Below are 15565 nucleotides of genomic sequence, written 5' to 3' on the forward strand. Positions count from 1 at the left end.
ACCTGAAGCCAGCAGCCTCCCTCATCTTAATGTGGTGCAAAATGGCTCTTTACCCCAGTTCTCCTATGGGAGTCTTATAGATTCCTATAGTCCCCCCTATAGACTCCTGCTAGAGTCACCTGCTTCTTTTGTTCTACCTTTTGGTAACTTTCCACTGCTCCCAACACCCCTTCCAGTTAGGCAAGAAAAGGGAATGTCTTCTCCCAGCTAAAGCAAAGCCATTGCCTCAAGGTGTTTTACTTAAGACTAGACAATTATTGAGTGTTAATCACCCACTAGTGTCTCTGTGTTGGCAGTGATGTGACACAATGCTGCTAATTCACGGTGGACCCACATACATGTAGGCTTCATGATACAATTTCATAAAATCATCTGCAATGTGTTATACAAAGAGGAATGATCTGAGGAAAGCAGAAATTACCATCATTAATCACTGTCAAAATGAAACTATGTTCTTGCATAGAAAATGACTTCCTCCAGCAATGCTGCCTAAAAGGGCCGGTCTACACTAGAAAATTAGATCAACCCAGCTGCATCCCTCGGGGATGTGAAAAATCCATACCGCTGAGCAACATAGGTAAGCCCCTGATGGCTGCGTCTACACAAGCACTTACTGAGGTATAACTTATGTCACTCAGGGCTGTGAAAAAGTCACCCTGCTGAGTGATGTAAGTTACACCAACATACGCGCCAGTGTAGGCAGTGCTGTGTCAGGGGACTCTCCCGCCAACATAGCTTCCACTCTCATGGGACTCGAGTAGTTAAGCCGATGGGAGAGGCTTCGTCTGTTCCGTGTCGCTTTTGCAGGAGACAGAACAAGAAAGCAAGCACTCCAACTCCGTAGTAAGTATTTAGCAAGGAAATGTGTTAGATTATCTTTTGTTTTGGCTTGTGATTTTCTCTGTGCTGAGGGGAAGGTGTATTCCTGGTTTTTCTTTTTATAACTTTAAGGTTTTGCCTAGAGGAAAATTCTCTGTGTTTTGAATCTAATTGCCCTGTGAGATTATCTCCCATTCTAATTTCACTGAGGTCCTTCTTTTACCTTTTTTTCTTTCTAATAAAGTTCTGTTTTTTTAAGAATCTAATTGTTTTTTTTTTTAGTGTCCTAAAAAACCAAGGCTGGTCTGTGCTCATCTTGTTTATTCTCAAGCCTCCCCAAGAAAGGGGGGTGTAGGACTTGGGGGGATATTTTGGGGGAATAGGACTCCAAGTGTTCCTTTCCCTGATTCTTGTTAAATCACTTGATGGTGGCAGCATTTACCTAATCCAAGGTGCAAGGGAGAATTTGTGCCTTCGGGAAGTTTTAACCTAAACTGGTAGAAATAAGCTTAGGGGGTCTTTCATGTGGGTCCTTACATCTGTACCCTAAAGTTCAGAGTAGGAAGGGAACCCTGACAGGGCCTGATTCAAAGCCCATTGAAATCAGTGGGAGTCTTTCCATTCACTTCAATAGGCTTTGGCTCATGCCTGTGGGTTTGGAAAAAAGAGTGTACCAGTGACTCTGGCCCATAGAGTCATCTACTTTTTTTTTTTTTTTGGTAAGAAAGAAGCAAGTGGGTGACTTGCTGATTGTATATATTTATTTATGCTGATCCTCAGCAAAAAATATCTTATTTAGATCCCATCTGCTTTCAGCCAGGTTTGGGAACTGTTTGAATCAGCAGCATCAGTATTTTCCTACCCGCAGCACAGAGCACGGTGACATAGTAATTAATACACCCCGGGATAGAAAGAATGGTCCATGGCAAAGCCTGGTTCTTGAAAGGTGACCTGTACAAACGGACCCTGATACTCCCTTGGAGTCAAATTGACGCCATTCTTTGCAGGCTCAGAGCCCAGACTAGGACAGTGACATCTTTAGTCATTTCTGTAACAACAGAGTCAGATGACAGGTGATCATTCCGAGATTCCACGTAGAGTGTGAAAAAAAAATCCCTTGGTCATTTGTCCTGCATCGCCAGGCTATTCTAATATGGAAAACATGTGATGCTGAACCTGGGGATCAATGTACGGAGCCTGCTTTTGGCTTAAAGTGGAACTATTGTACTGAGAAAACTCTCAAGCATGTTTCAAAGAAAGACCAAAATAATTTGCCTTCCTGTCATTTGTCAGCCCGTTTCCATGCTGCATTGGCTGGATTACTGAGGATCTCTATGCTCAAAGGATGGGAGGCAGCATGGATTAACATATGTGACTTGGAGTCAGGAGATCTGGGTTCTATAGCTGACTGTTGGGTCAAGTCACTTAACCTCTTGGTGTCCAAGTTTCCCCCCTGTACAGTGGATTAAGTTGGGTTGTAGCTGAGGCTGTGTCCCAGTGGAAGCCCCTCAGCATAGACTCCATTTGTCTTTTTTGGCTCCAATACAATATGGTCTTCACCTGATGCCAAATCAAACTCCAACTGAAGTCAGTAGAAAAATGCTCCTTGACTGCAGTGGGAGCTGGATCCAGGTGCCCAGTTCTTCCCTCCACAAGATATGAGTAACTCCTGCTGAAGTCAGTGGGAATTACTGCAAGGGGAGATCGAGGCCCCAGGTTTGCCTTTTGACTTTCTGACATCATCATCAGCCTTCCCAGCTGGGTTCCTAGAGTCTGCTCCAAAGCCCACTGCACTCAGCAGCCCCCTTTGCCACTGGCTTTAATGGGCTTTGAAAAAGGCCACAGAGTGGGGCAGGAGACACTGAATTCATGCAAGGGAAGCAATCACATAGTTCTTATTTCCTCTAGTCATGTGGAGGAAAGGCAGTCTTCCGAGACAGCTTCTAGCCACTCGTTACCTTCAGTTTCCCCATGAACTCTAACACACCTGTTGCCCTTTGTACTTTTGTAGTGTTTAAATGGTGCTGTACACCTTTACACCTAGCAATAACAACTGTTGTTTTTAAAAAGAAAAAGCTATTTTTAGCACGCTTGCCAGGGCTGATCTTCATCATCATCATCTATTTTCTTGAGAGCCGTTTGGTTGACTGCAATGGAGCCATATTGAGTTACACTAGCTGAGGATCTGACCCTTGATTTTTTTTCTCTCAAACTATACAGCTAAAGAAATGTATGCACAGTAGGGGTTCCCAAACTTGTTTCCCTGAGGCCCACCTGTGCAGCTGCAATAGGCACGGTGGCCCACTACTAATACTTCTTGAGGAAAATTATTAATTTTATTTACATGCATATAAACTGCAACACTGTACATGAACAATGCACGTTCTCTTTTCATTTTAATGTAAGCAATTGTGAGAATAGAAATCCCTAGCAATATACAGTCAAGGAAAAGCTTCAAGATCTTTTGAAACCAAGCAGCTTTAGTAAAGCTACACTTTAAAAAAATGTCGAGAGCAAAATGTCATGTTCCAACAGGGAAAACACAATTTTGTATAAAACTGAACAATAAGAAACATAACAAGAGTAACAAAATTGTGAAAAAATATGTGTTAGTATTTGTTGATTTTAAAACAAAATAGTCGTCCGACTTTGAACACTATCTTGTATTTTCACATTTTTTAGTGTAAAATCTGAATTTCTGTGCTGTGTAGGTAAAGCCCCAACCCTACTGTCTACTAATTAGAAAAGAATCAAATACTGCAAATAAAAATACAAAATAACAGTTATATTATAACTCACTGAGGCAACAGGTACTCATCCAATCTGGTAAAGGAGAATCCAAACTTCAAGTATATATCATTGTATATTCTTATCACTTTCTTTTTTTGGCTGGCTCATTTCGTGTAGCTGTAGATGGTCTGGGACCTTCATTATCTTCTCCCCCAGTGAACCCTTCTCATTTTCAAAAAATATATCACTCCATGTCAGATTGAAACACTGGTTCCCATTTTTTACAGTTGTAAATGGCAGGCTGTGTGTATATTGCTAGGTTACCTTGCAGTGCAACGCAGCACTGTACTCGTGAAAATCAAACTTGACATATTGCAGCTCGGTTTGTTAAAATAAATGAATAAATAAAGTTTTTTTCTATACCCAGTCCAACATACACAACTCAAAACATTACATCTATAAGCTTTTACTTTGATTACACGAGTCACATGGAGTTAAAGATTTACTAACTAAGAGCTTGGCTGGAGAATGCAGTTGCACCAGCAGCTCACCTGGGACTATGTTGGGACACAGCCCACAGTTTGGGAACCCCAATGTATACTTTGTACCATTTGTAATAATTTTAATTATTATTATTATTATTCATGTTGAAGTACAGGAAGACTATGCCTAGTTTAGCCTCAAGACTTCTCATAATTCTGCTAATTCTAATTACAAATCATTTTCTCTCCTTGCTTCCAAGCTACTGACAAAATTTTCCCCTCGCATCCACACAGCACAACTCTACAGTTTTGCTTTCTCTGGGTCTGCAAGGAATGGATCATTTATTTTCCTGGAAAAGGGAGCGGCGACACCCTTTATTGAAAATGGACATAAAAACATGGACATCCCAGATGGAGAACAAAGACAAGGTCATTCCGTCTGTCTAGGGACCAATGAAGATTGTTCCTTACAGTAGCTTTCTCTTGTCCAGGTTTGTTTTAGAAGTCCCAGCTATGGAGCTTCCACCCCTGCTTTTGAGACAGTCTAATTGATCCCAATGACAGGAAGTTTTACTGCTTTGCAACCTAAATTTTCCTCTTTGTCTCCACTACTCTTAGTTATACCCTCTTTACTGGAAATACAGTGGTGGGAGAAAGGTGAAGCAATCCGGTACTATGTGCAGAAAGGAATAACGATACACTGGGCCTGATTCTCATTTACACTAAGGCCTTTTTATAGCACCTTGCCAGTCTAAAGGGGCTTTAGTATAAGTGAGAATCAGGCCCACTATTTTTCTGCATAATTCATAGGGCTTCCTATTTCAGATTACCCTGTAAAGTTATTTTCCATCCTGATTTTACAGAGGTGACTTTTACCTTTTTTTTTAAATAAAATCCTTCTTTTAAGAACCTGACTGATTTCTCTAGTGTCCTAAGACCTAGGGGTTTGGGTCTGTGATCACTTTGTAACCAATTGGTTAGGATATTATTCTCAAGCCTCCCCAGGAAAGGGGGTGTAAGGACTTGGAGGGATATATTGGGGGAATAGGAACTCCAAGTGGTCCTTTCCCTGATTCTTTGTTAAATCACTTGGTGGTGGCAGCGTACCCCCCAAGGGCAAAGAATTTGTGCCTTGGGGAAGTTTTAACCTAAACTGGTAGGAATAAGCTTAGGGGGTCTTGCATGCGGGTCCCCACATCTGTACCCTAGAGTTCAGAGTGGGGAGGGAACCCTGACAAGCCATCTCTGCCCCTAGCCCCCCCACCCCACCGCAGGGCAGAAGCCCCGAGCTCCGCCTCCTCCCCCCAGTCTGGTAGGTGGAAAAGGGGGGACACAGGAGGTTCTGTGAGCTGCGTGTTAACTATAAAGGAGCTGCATGTAGCTGGCAGGCACGGTTTGGCCACCCCTGGCCTAAGTCACATAGGGAGTCTGTGGTAGCACAAGGAATGGCACTGGGATCTGTCACGTTTCAGGCAAGTGCGCTAACCCCTGCAGCATCCTTTCCAGGCAGGCTCTTAACAAAGGGAATGGTCATGGGGATCTATATGAGCTGTTTCCAGGGCAACAATCTCCTCTCAGTGCCATTGCAGATGCCTGTCCACTAGGAATCCCTGACTGGGAGGGGCGGGGGGTGTTCCTTTCTACAGCAGTTTCCCCCAGGGCTCTCTGGCATGACTCAGACATATATTTTCATTGCTTGTCACGCAGAACACAACATGCTGCTTGAACATTTGTAGTCGCACGCTCCTCTGACAGAATAATAGGTTTGTTTTTTCTGCCAGGGTAAATCACCAGCAGCCCTTGTGCCCAGGCAACCGTTACAAAAAAGGACCTGGTGCCTCTGACCTTTGGGTAACAGTAAGTTCTGATTATTTTTTACTTTCATTCCCCTCCACCCGCCCAAGTGCTCTTCGGTTCTTAAGCTTCAGACAATTGAAAGCTTTGCAAACAAAGACGTGTGACGAACCTTCCTCTGCAATTTGGTTTTAATTGGAGATTTCACACTCCAGGGGTGAGACATTTAAAGCCAATATTAAATCCATTCCTACAGCCAGTTTGACCTCAGTTATATTTTGTTCCTCGGTGCAGATTTCTCCACATCCCCACTGGCAGGCTTCCCTCATCCCCTGGCAGGTCTCATGCACCTCCCGTAGCATAGGCAGTCATTGTTTGATCTACCTAGGTAAAGTAGCAGGGGGTTGGAGGCAGTGGAGCTGATAAGCTCACAGGCAATCCCTCAGCAAGGAGCTAGCTCCTGAGCTGCTGTAGACGGGCATTGCTGATTTACATCAGTTTCCCTCAGGCACTTGTGTGGCCCCCAGCACCACTGTATCTGAGCACCTCACACTCTGTACTGTATTTATCCTCCCAGCATGCCTGTGAGGTAGGGCAATGCTATTGCCCCCATGGTATGGATGGAGAATGAGGTACAGAGGGACACAGAGCTGAGCCCCAATCTCCCCTGGCTCTGGCTGGTACGTTAACCACTGGACCACCCTTCTTTTCACTGAGGATGTGGCCACAAAAACATATGCGCTTCCTAGGATCTCGTTCTCTGAATGAGCCTTGCTCACCACCCTTCCCCCACCACAACATCACCACCTTCATCATCATCTTGGCTGATGCGACACAGTCCCCTCGGCAGCCTACCGGGGCTGAAGTGACTCAAGTTGTTAGAACAGGCCAAGGCTCAGCATTTTTTAGTCTCTGTCTCTCTGTCTCTCTTTTGGGGGGCATCAGAAGAGTTAATCCGATTCCTGGGCTAAACAGCCGCTTCATAAAGCCACAGCAGCAGTCCTTGAGCTTTGCATGCATTCATAAGCCTCATTATGTAAATGTGGCATTAACTGCATCGCAAGCACACCCCGTATTTGCAGATCCCATTGCAAATGAATAGATCTGGTGGCATCTGGAGGCAGAGCTGGCTGCACCTAAAACAAGTAGCTTGCTCAAGCAGGACAGAGAGCAGGAGAATGAGTACTTAGACCATCAGTGACCTCTCCCATAGACAAAAGACATTCCAGCTCCCGGCTGAATCAAATGAGCACTGCTTTCCAGCAACAAGGCAGAAGTGGGGTTAATTTTTTGTCCTTCAAAATATATCTGCATTTAGAATTTGCATCCCCTTTAGTGAATGTGCTGATCAGCCACACTCCCACTGATGTTAGGTGGAGCCACGTGTGCTCTTTACCTCTGAATATCAGGCCATGCTTTAGGAAAGTGATGAGCACAAAGCATCAGCTTGAGTCAGGAAGCTGCTTTGCCTATACAGAGACATCAATATACCTGATCTATAGATCACCACTCCCCTGTGATTCCAGTCCTGGGCCCTCACAATTCTACCAGTGCACTCACTCCTCACCTGCAGTCCTGGATCCTTGCTAGCTGTGTAGCAGCTTTGTGATGTGGACAAATGGGAATTAAGAGAAAACTCAGAGAGGTCAAGGGGACAGTCCTCACTGAGGGCAAACCAGGATCACTTTATTGGTGTCAGTGAATTTACACACATTTACAGTAAGCTGAGGATCTGACTCATTGTCCTTTGTGATGACTACAGAAGTGAGAGTCTAATGAACAATGCCACTGTGCCATTTAATCACTGTGGAATCTCAGTTCTAGGAAGCTGGGTCCTATAGGTGCTCGGTGTTCGTATGAAACAGGGCCCAAGGAACAATCTCAGAGCACAGACGTTCCCTCCTTAGAAAGTGGGATTTTTAAAGACTAATGCCACAGTTATCCATGCATTTACTCTAGCTGCCAAACTGTTTTTCATTTCTCCCTGGCTTCCTCCTCCAACCCGCCTTGTAAATAACACAGACAGTAACCAAGAACGATAGCTCCTCTTGTTGGTTTAATGTTTTAATGCCTTTGTGCTCTGTGTGTCATGCTGGAATACTAAGCGCAGACTCTGATGCAATGTTTTAGTCCCTGTCTGCAATGGCCGATGGGAGTTGAAAGAATCTGTACACAGCTGATAATGTGGAATCAGAGACAGCAATGTTGCGGCCAGGGATGCCACTTTAAACAGTTTCCAAGTGGGGGGGAAATGATGCTGTCTTCCAGATCTGAGCCTGGAGCGTCATAAAAGGAATTAGACTGGATAACATTTCCAAACCCAGCACACTGGGATCAGTGCTGAAACACAGCAAACAAAATCCCTGAAAAACCCAGCACACATGCTACATATCCAGCCTAAGACCTGCAATAGCTGCAAGTCATTACCATTCAATGGCTGTTTGGTGGCCTATGTGAAATAAATGTATGGTCTCAAGCCAGTTTCTAGTGAAAAAACCACAGCAATTAGCAGTAATTGGTCCCTTTGTTGTCAGCAGCCGCAGAACAGTTGATGAGTGAATGAGCCACAGGGACTCAACTGTCGTCTCAGCTCCTACGGGTTCTCTCCAGGTCAGGCTTGAAGGGTATGTCTTTTCATATGGTCCACCAGCCATAGTGCCACTGCCCACACTGTACCTGTGCTGGGGGTGAGAATGCCATGGCTGTCCATCTTGAACTGCACTGAATGCACTCCAAACGTGTACAATAAAATAAAGACATTATCTGTAGGGCCGAGATGATTTGCTTAGTAGGAAAAATATAGTTGAATTCAATATCCCAGTGTATGGTTATGCTGTTCCACTCCAAAACCAAAGAACACCCTAAAGTCTTAGAGGACTGGTGGAGAACTTGGAGCCAGAGCAGATGGAGGGGGAGGGAGGAGACTTTCTCCATGGCTGATGGCTCTGCTCCCTCATCCAAGGCCCACTGAAGTCCAGGGAAAGTCTCCCACTGAGATCAGTGGTCTCTGGATCAGGCCTTCAGGCAGTGGGGATATGTTTGTAAACAATGGAGTCCCAAATTAGAGAAATCTAAAAACATGACATGCTTTTCTGAGCTATTGCCTTTTATTACTTATATAGTGTCATAGAGTAGGTGCACATGGCTCTTGGCAAACAAGGCAGGAGAGACAAGGTCACTGTCCCAGAAGCCTTGCAATCAGCATTAGATACAATACAAACAGAGGGTCCAGTGAGAGGGTGGGTGCAGGCAGTTTCAGAGCAGAAATTTGAGAAGCCAAGTAAAAGAAGACTGACTAGAGACCAGGAAGACGTTGCTTGCCCTATGGGTAGGGGTCTGGAATGCTGTTCATTCTCCCAGCTAATGACTCCTGAAAGGAGACCCATAGGAATTGACTTCATATATAATGTACCAGATTCCCTGCCTCCCAAAATAAATCCTGGGGTGGGGGAAAGGAGGAGGAAATCTCTGTGAGGTTCCCCTTGTGGATACTGTCCAACATTTCATCAGGGGGTGGGGTTTGCATTTCCCCATGAAATCTGCCATGGGACCTGCTACCACATGAAAACGATTAATAATGGATGATTTGTGCTATTAGGATATGTTCTTTTGGTTGATTGAACACATCAGTTTGCTGGGTCAGTGTTTGCTCAGCAGGGATGAGCCTGAACCCAAACCTTAGCCCTGGACAACTCCAAACTTTGAAGATGTTTGGATCCAGGTCTAGATCTGAATTTTGTAGCTTGGCCAATACATCTATAGTGGATCAAATCAAATGCTGGATCCAGCTTCCTACAAACGTAGAAGTTCAGATTTGTATCCAATTTTGTAGCTTAGGTTCCTTTCTTTTGCTTGCTGGGAGTGTTTGGTAGGTTTCACTTTAATTCGTTTCTCCTACTATCTGTTCATGCCTCCTTTCCTTATGTATGATCATTCTTCCTGCTTGTATCTTTGTATCTAATACCTCTTCATTGACTTGTTCCCGTCTGTTCTTTTCTTTATCCATTTTCTTTAATCTGTGGCCAAGCACTCTTAACGCAGACTAAAAAAAAATAATTGAAATCAACATTACCAACTGGCTTGGATTCACCTGGCACATTGCCTATCTTTCAGGAAGATATTTGATTTAAGGTGTTGGCTTTTTAATTTGGAAAGTTATTTGGGATGTTATTGCCAATTTCTTGACTTGTTTATTGACTTCAGACGTACGTTGGTCATCACAGCGGTTTGAATCCGAGTGTACCGTACTGTATGTTGTTTTACAGAATTTCACCACTGAAAATTCATAAGATTGCTTGGTAGTTCTCTTCTCTTTGCTCCTATTCTTGGCATTCTGTGAGCAAGGGAAATGCTGGGTTAACATGCTCTTACTCAATTTGTTTCCTTTGAAGTTCCCCCCTCAGTCCAGGCTGCCAGTTACTTAGGGCCAACTTCTGCCGCCTTAGTGATTTGTTTTGCTCACTCACAGCCTGCAGATTCTGGCCCTGCATCTGGGATCTCGTGTCCTGATCCTACAAAGGTTTATTCAGGTATATATCTTTGTTCATTGCGAGTAGCCCCATTGACGCAGCGTGTAAAGCTAAGCACCGCACACATTTTTGCATGAATGGAGGACTAGGGAAGAACGCCCATTGAACTCAATGGGGGATGTCCACTTCATAGTAGGGTTTTTTGCTGGGAGGACTGAAGCCTCCTAAATGTATTGTGTGTGGAATCTAGGTTTTTTTACATACATGATACAGGTGGTAAAATCCTGTGTATTCTTTTACAATGATTTTGTTTCAGATAGGCTGGACAAACTCTGCTCCCAGCTCGGTGTGACTGTGGAGTGTCTCCACTGACTTTAGTGAAGGCTACATTTACACCTGAGTAACTGAGAGCAGACTGACCCCCTGACAATATTGTTTACCCCTATATTGTCTTTGTGTGATTAGTGCCCAGATCCGCCACTCTTACATTGAGCAATATCTTAGTCCACAAATAGTCTCATTGATTTCACTGGGTAAGGCACAGTGCTATTCAACATGAGTAAGGGGGAGAGGGGGCCTGAATCAGGCTGGTGGGCCCCAATCCTGGAAAAATGGATGTACGTGCTTAACTTTAAGCATGTGAGCAGCCGCAGAGACTTCTCAAAGCATGACCCTGGATTTCTGTGGTGGCAAAGCATACATAATCACGAATAAAGTAATATCCTCCTTTGTCATTGTACTGTCTCCTGGAAGGGAAATCCAGGCATGCTCAGAGCTACAGGCCTGGGGTGTTATTAGCAGAGCTCTTTCTGCCTCCTGCCCGTGCTAACAGCTGAGGCACAAAATTCCATTGCCAGTAGAGTTGAGGTTCTCAGGTTTAAAACAGTCTGGGAGTCTTAAAGGGGAAGACCACTGCAATAACCCATGGCTGGTGGGATAAAGATGGGCTAGAAATAAAATTTTAAAATGGAAGGATTCACCGGCTGCAAGCTCAGGACCCTTAGATATTTAAACAAGTTATCCTGAGAGCCAATTGATGTCCTGCCAGAGCACTTCCTTATACTGTGTACTGGTTTCCCTTCAGCTGTGTTGGCGTCTCTCTGCTTGGAGGATGCTGTGCCAAGGTTATCTTATGTTATGAAATCCCAAGCACTTAACTGAAAGAGGTTTCGATTCCCTCTTGATCATCCAGGAAATATGCCTTATTTCAGCATCACTTACTGAACATTGGGGTGGGGGGTTAAATATGTGAAAGATAGCAACATTGTACAATTTTATCACTAGTTTCATGATATTTGGTGTTTTGTTTAAAGCTCCAACTCCTGGAGTCAGGTGATTACATGAGAACGTCGGCTTTTATTACTAAAAAAGTACATGTCTAGCTTTCATGCTTGCAGAGAAAAGCTTGACAAACATGATCTAAGTGTACCTTGAAGGCTCAGAAATCAATAGGCAAAAGGAAAGAATCCAAAATTAATTTTTAAAAGTCTCTTGATTTTTAAGCCAAACTCATGAGTTTTTGAGGGCCCAACTCATTATTTTGGGATTGGCAATACTGTTCATACTCTCCTCAATCACCCCTGCCACCTCTCTTGCCTCTGTCTTCATGAGGACAACACCAGCTAGAAAGAGTGGGTTTGTTTGGCTACAAACTCAATTCAATCGCAAATTAAAGGAGACTTACATAGGGGAAAAATTGGTTTATGCCTCCCTGCACCTTTTAAAATTATTTTTTCTCTTTGTAATGTATTAAAATATGCCTGAAAAGTTTTTTTTATTGTTTATTAAATGGTCGTTCACCCCCCAGCTTGTTTCTTACCTTAGAAGCAGCAGGTCTGTAAAGGCTGGTCTTCCCTAGTTTTGCTAGAGAACCCATTGAAAATGCCAGAGATGCAGGCTATGAGCTTCCTCAGCCCTTATCTGAAGGGGTAATGGTGTTGAATGTTTAACAGAGACTGCTTTTCTCTCAAGTGTTTCAGTCAAACACATATTAACCCTATGGGCTTAAGTGGGTCTTGAGGGATGCATAGGTCTTGTGCTGCTCCTCCACACAGGGGTAAACTCCACCCCTTGTTTTGTAGGTGTGCACAGCACTTCACTGCAATGGAATTTAGTCTGAATTAGGGTTGCAGATTTGGCCCACTCCATGACCCTGAGTCAGATCTCATGTGCACTGGTTTTATACCACTGTAGCTTCACTGACTTCAGTGGAATTACTCCTGGTTACTACTACCTCCAGCCATACCTGCAGAGACCTGGTAGCAAGGTACCTTTCTCCATTGCAATCCTCCCAGCTCTCCACTTGAGGAGGCCTCTCCAGTCAGGTGTTTCAGCTAAGTATGGAGTGCAGTGGGCCTTTTTATACCACCCCAGCAGCAAAAGGGGACCATCACGTGTGTGGAGATAGCTCCCGTGCAGAAGATTTCCTTTGCCAGTGTAAAACTAGCAAGAGGGCTGTCTGCTGGCCCTGCTCCTAGCCCCTGGCAGATCAGTGATATGTCAGGAGCATGGCTGGGATGCACTAAGCTATTCTCTCCTTCCCAGGGCCCATATCGGAGAGCAGAGGGCAAATTAGAGTAGCCCTACAACTGTTCTCACTTACCCCAGGGGCCAGACAGGCCTGTTCATGGCCCAAGAATACAGGGGCCAGACCATCGGCTGGTATGAATCAGCGTGGCTCCACTCACTTCGATGGAGCTATGCTGCTTTACTGCAGCTAAGGACCTGGCCCTGGGATTGCAAAGGTGGCTTAAAGCCATTTGTGCCCCTCTAAACCTGCCCCAAGCACAGGATTGGGGTAACTTACAAATAAGTGCAAGGGGAGCTGTCCATGGAGAGATTCCAGTTTTCAAAGTCTCGCCCAAAAGACTCACTCCCTATAAACAATGTAGAAAGCAATTTATGGGCCTCACCATGACACAGGGCTGAGTAGGACCCAGGTAAAATTTGAAATTGTAGTTCTGAGGTGTGACTATTGCAAAACAACCAATCCATCCGGCCCAGCAGTGGCTTCATAACAGTTTAACTTCTCTGAGTTAGATTGTGTCAGCTCCGCCGCTCTGACATCTGCAGGCTTGCTCTAAAAGGCACTGTGCTGGAACAGCACTAGGCTTCTTTTGCTCAGGGCCAGCCCCAGGAGGTGGGTGTGTAGGTGTATGGGACATTGTGCTGCTGAGGGTCACAACAGGCCATGTCCTCAGTGCGGAGTTAACTTGCATTATCCACAATAGAGTTTCTGAATAAGCCTAAGTCAACTGAAAGCAGCCACACAGACACACACACACTTGAGCAACTGCATCCACACTGGCAGGGCACTTGCTCATGTGTGGCACTAAGAACATAACATAAAAACATAAGAATCCTCCTACTGGGTCAGACCAAAGGCCCATCTAGCCCAGTATCCTGTCTTCTGACAGTGGCCAATGCCAAGTGCCCTGGAGAGAATGAACAGAACAGGTCATCATCAAGTGATCCATCCCCTGTCGCTCATTCCCTGCTTCTGGGCAAACAGAGGCTAGGGACACCATCCCTGCCCTTCCTGGCTAATAGCCATTGATGGACCTATCCTCCATGAATTTATCTAGTTCTTTTTTGAATCCTGTTATGGCCTTGGCTTTCACAACAGCCTCTGGCAAGGAGTTCCACAGGTTGACTGTGCATTGTGTGACGAAATACTTCCTTTAATTTGTTTTAAACCTGCTGCCTATTAATTTTATTTGGTGACCCCTAGTTCCTGTGTTACGAGAAGTAGTAAATAACACTTCCTAATCTACTTTCTTTAAACCAGTCATGATTTTATAGACCTCAATCATATTTCCCCTTAGCCATCTCTTTTCCAAGCTGAGAAGTCCCAGTGTAATCTCTCCTCATACGGAAGCCGTTCCATACCCCTAATCATTTTTGTTGACCTTTTCTGAACCTTTTCCAGTTCCAATATATCTTTTTTGAGATGGGGCGACCACATCTGCACGCAGTATTCAAGATGTGGGCGTACCATGGATTCATTTTGAGGCAACATGATATTTTCTGTCCTGTTATCTATCCCTTTCTTAATTATTCCCAGTATTATGTTCACTTTTTTGACTGCCACTGCACATTGAGTGAATGTTTTCAGAGAACTATCCACAATGACTCCAAGATCTCTTTCTTGAGTGGTAACAGCTAATTTAGATCCCATCATTTTATATGTATAATTGGGATTATGTTTTCCAATGTACATTACTTTGCATGTATCAATACTAAATTTCATCTGCCATTTTGTTGCCCAGTCACCCAGTTTTGAGAGATCCTTTTGTAGCTCTTAGCAGTCTGCCTGGGTCTTAACTATCTTTAATAATTTTGTATCATCCTCAAATTTTGCCACCTCACTGTTTACCCCTTTTTCCAGATCATTTATGAATATGTTAAATAGGACTCGTCCCAGAACAAACCCCTGGGGGACACCACCTCTCGCCATTCTGAAAGCTGACCATTTATACCTACCCTTTGTTTCCTATCTTTTAACCAGTTACCAATCCATGAGAGCACCTTCCCTCTTATCCTGTGGCAGCTTACTTTGCGTAAGGGAAGTGAGGGACCTTGTCAAAGGCTTTCTGAAAATCTTAGTACACTATATCCACTGGATCCCCCTTGTTCACATGCTTGTTGACCCCCTCAAAGAATTCTAGTAGATTGGTGAGGCATGATTTCCCTTTACTACCATGTTGACTCTTCCTCAACAAATTATGTTCATCTATATGTCTGCCAATATTGTTCTTTATTATAGTTTCAACCAGTTTACCCGGTACTGAAGTCAGGCTTACAGGCCTGTAATTCCCTGCATCACCTCTGTAGCCATTTTTAAAAATTGGCATCACATTAGCTGTCCTTCAGTCATCTGTTACAGAAGCTGATTTAAATGATAGGTTACAGACTATAGTTGGTAGTTCTGCAGTGTCACATTTGAGTTCCTTCAGAACTCTTGTCTGAATACCATCTGGTCCTGGTGACTTATTGCTGTTTAATGTATCAATTTGTTCCAAAACCTCCTCTAATGATACCTCAATCTGGGACAGTTCCTCAGATCTGTCACCTAAAAAGAATGGCTCAGGTTTGGGAATCTCCATTACATCCTCAGCCATGAAGACCGATACATAGAATTCATTTAGTTTCTCCACAATGGCCTTATCGTCCTTGGGGACATGTCCCATGGTTCTTTGCACTGCAGTAAGCTGAGCTAGTCTATGAATTCTTTCCCAAATGAACTGTAGGAGAACTTGTCTGTCTTTTCTA

The sequence above is a fragment of the Eretmochelys imbricata genome, chromosome 1 (genome assembly GCF_965152235.1).
Source record: "Eretmochelys imbricata isolate rEreImb1 chromosome 1, rEreImb1.hap1, whole genome shotgun sequence".
NCBI lineage: Eukaryota > Metazoa > Chordata > Testudines > Cheloniidae > Eretmochelys > Eretmochelys imbricata.